Genomic DNA, 3,863 nt, shown 5'->3' on the forward strand with positions numbered 1-3,863 from the left:
TTCAGCCACCCTTCCATTAATGCACCTGTTTTTCGCCCCCTTCTCTACTTCTCTCCTCTTCTGCTCCCACCTCCCCCTATCTAACCCACCAACTGCATCTAGCTTCCCACCCTGTACCCACCAGGTCCCTGCATGCTCCCCAAAGCAGCACTTTACTGTTCACCATCCCATCATGCTATCCCTTTCCCTCCCCACTCTAGCCACCTCCTTACTCTCACCACCCAGACTGGTTCTCCTGTCATCCACAGTTGCACGCAGTAAGGCTTCAGTGGCCAGAGACAGTAGTCAAGTATTGCGAGTTGTGCTCAAGTGAGTGTGCGTGTCCTATCAACTTCAGAAGAAGACCCTGTGGCCAAAATCTCAGGTTTAGCAGTCTTTTTGTTGTATCTGTCTGTGGCTCAACATCTCCTCTATAAGGTGAATAGCAAACTATCCTTTCTTTTCGTAACATTGTTTTATTTCATCCTGCAATGTAAAATCCAGGATGGAAGCTAAGCGTCTTGGCTGTGCACTTCAGACAGCTACAAGACCACGCTGACTGTTAGTGCAGCAGCCTATGTCCCACGTTACACCCGCCGATATCATTAATCCTATACCTTCAAATTGATCACTCTCCTGTATTTCCTGCACCTTTCCGGTGCCACATAACCTCGCATCTCATCCTACGAACCCCTCCCCAACCCCCACCCCCTGCTCTTTCTCCATTCTATAACAGTTCACACCCTTTAATTCCACCTCATCCAGTCACATCTGCTGTCCCCCTTCTTTTATAATTTATATCTTTTCTTTAATCTCATTGTGACTTCATGCCAATTTTAAAGTTTTTCGCCTTTCACTATCATTGATTCCCTCTGATTTCATCTTGTTTCCCCCTTTTGCATCTGTTTCATCCTTCTTGTGATTTTTCATGGGTATTTGAGTGTATTTTTGCGAATTTTTCTGATGTAGTTATTAATTATTTATTTAATTTTTTGCATTTTCTCCACCACCATGGATCCTTGCTCCTTCCATCTGCATCAATACAGAAAAGTTTCCTTATCCCTAGCTAGATCCCAGTCCCACATACTGTTCCTGTGTTGTTGCCCGGCTCATGAAATCCCCTCCAAATGGCTTTGCCATCAAATTATCCATCGCTGTCTGCCACCCATCCTTCCACAATGAGCTCCACCTATTCAGATTCCGCCAATCCTTAGCCCTCACCAACACAGTCCTTCAAAGCCATATTAACCAAGCCCAAACCTCCTTGCAGTACCTTCTCTCCATCCACAAAGTTCTTCTGCTATGCAATCCCAAACCCCTGGAACCCACAACACACATTGAAACTTTTGCCATCAAAGAACTAGAGCAACATGCACAACACCACCTCAAAAAACTCTCCACCTCTACAACAACCTTCAAACCTCCCCCACATCCCCTCATAGATGACAAACCCTGTCTCACAGACCTACTACACTTACCCCACCCTCCACAACTCCCTCCCACCACCACACAGAATCCAGAATATAAACAGACCCATAATACAGTAATAAACTTTTCCTTCAGAAGCCTTAGCCCCCACAGAAATATCAGTCATTTCCAAAGGCCTCATATTTTGCCCCACTCCCAAATTCAGTCCTGCAGGACTTGTTAAAGACCTTCTCTCCTTCTCCCGGTCTCTACAGTGGAAACACTTTTTTGCCACCAAATCTACCAATCAGACTCAACCAAAGGCCAATGTCGAACCCTGCCTGACTCAGTTCATTCCTCCATCCAACCGTGATCCACACCCACTGCCCCCCAAATATCCCCGTTAACTTTCCAGAATTTCATAACCTCGAACCTTGCCTCACAATCATTCCCCAAATCCTTCAACATGCAAACTACCCTTACATTCACAGAAAGAACAGCAGTCCACCATCTAAAAACTGATCCCGATCTTATAATACTACCTGTGAACAAAGGCTTCACCACTGTTGTTGTGAACCGCAATGATTACCTGGCGGAAGAACTCCGTCAGCTGTCAGGTTCTTCCACTTACAAACCTTGCCACAATGATTCCATTTCAGAAATCCAGCAGGATCTCCAGTCACTCCTCAAATCCTCTGAGCCATCACAGAACCTCTCCCCAGAGTCCATCTCTCAGCTCACCCCTACTCCTTCCCACATTGCTACCTTCTACATGCTTCCTAAAGTCTATAAACCCAACCACTCAGAATGCCCCATTGTGTCCGGTTACTGTGCCCCCACTGAGAGAATCTCTGCTCTTGTAGACCAACATCTTCAGCCTACCATGGAACCTACCCTCCTGTATAAAAGATACCAACCATTTCCTTCACCGACTCTCCACAGCTCCTGTCCCTTTACCGTATGGTGCCCTGCTCGTCACTATTGATGCCATCTCCCTGTACACTGATATCCCCAATGCTCATGGCATTACTGCTATTGAACATTACCTTACAAACCAACAACCTCCTTCCTACACACTATGACCAACTATATCCTCACCCGCAGTTACTTCTCCTTTGAAGGCATTACTTACAAAGAAATCCGGGGTACAGCTATGGGCACCCGCATGGCACCATCCTACACCAACCTATTCATGAGCCATGTAGAGGAACCCTTTCCTAAAGACCCAGAATCCTAAACTCCTGACCTGGTTGAGAGTCACTGATGACACCTTTGCAATCTGGATCGAGGGTGAGGACACCCTATCCACATTCCTCCAGAACCTCAACTACTTCTCCCCTATTTGCTTCATCTGATCCTACTCACCCTAACAAGCCACCTTCCTAAGATGCTTACCTCCACCTCAAAGATGGCTACATCAGTATCCCAGTCCATATCAAACCTACTAACCACCAGCAATAGCTCCACTTTGACAGCTGCCACCTGTTCCATACCAAGAAGTCCCTTCCATACAGCCTAGCCACCCATGGTCATCACATCTGCAGTGATGAGTGGCCCCTCTCGAAAAATACTGAGGGTCTCACTGAAGCCTTCACAAAATGCAATTATCCTCCCAATCTTGTACAAAAACAAATGTCCCATGCCTTATCTTTCCAGTCTCCCACCATCTCCTGAAAGTCCCACTGTCCAGCCACAGAGGAGCATTCCTCTCATAACTCAGCACCGCCCGGGACTGGAGCAACTGAATTACATTCTCCGCCAGGGTTTCGACTACCTCTTTTCATGCCCTCAAATGAGAAATGCCCTGCCCACTATCCTTCCCACCCCTTCCACATTAGTATTCTACCGTCCACAGAACCTACACAACCACAACCTCTGCTTGCAACCTCTTACCTCATGGCTTGTACTCCTGTAATAGACCTAGATGCAAGACCTGTCCATTCATCCTACCACCACCACCACCACCACCACCACCACCACCACTTACTCCAGTCCAGTCATAAACATCACCCATCCTATCAATGGCAGGACTACCTTTGAAATAAGTAATGTGATCTACAAGCTAAGGTGCAACCACTGTGCTGCATTCTATGTGGGCATGACAACCAACAAGCAGGCTGTCTGCATGAATGGCCACTGACAAACTGTGGCTAAGAAACAAGTGGACCATCTTGTTGCTTAGCACGGTGCCCTTGCTGAGCACTGTGCCCAACATGACATCCTTCATTTCAATGACTGCTTCACAGCCTGTGCCATATGGATCCTTCCCACCACCAACAACTTTTCTGAATTTTGCAGGTGGGAACTTCCCCTGCAATATATCCTACATTCCCATAACCCTCCTGGCCTCAACCTTCATTAGTCATTGTCCTCACCCATCCAGCCCTTTCCCTGTTCCTATTCCAGCACTACACAGCCCTAATTCCACCATCACACCCAGTCTTCTTAATTCTCTCCTCTTCCACTACCCCCGCCCC

The sequence above is a fragment of the Schistocerca nitens genome, chromosome 6, assembly GCF_023898315.1.
Source record: "Schistocerca nitens isolate TAMUIC-IGC-003100 chromosome 6, iqSchNite1.1, whole genome shotgun sequence".
NCBI classification, from domain to species: domain Eukaryota; kingdom Metazoa; phylum Arthropoda; class Insecta; order Orthoptera; family Acrididae; genus Schistocerca; species Schistocerca nitens.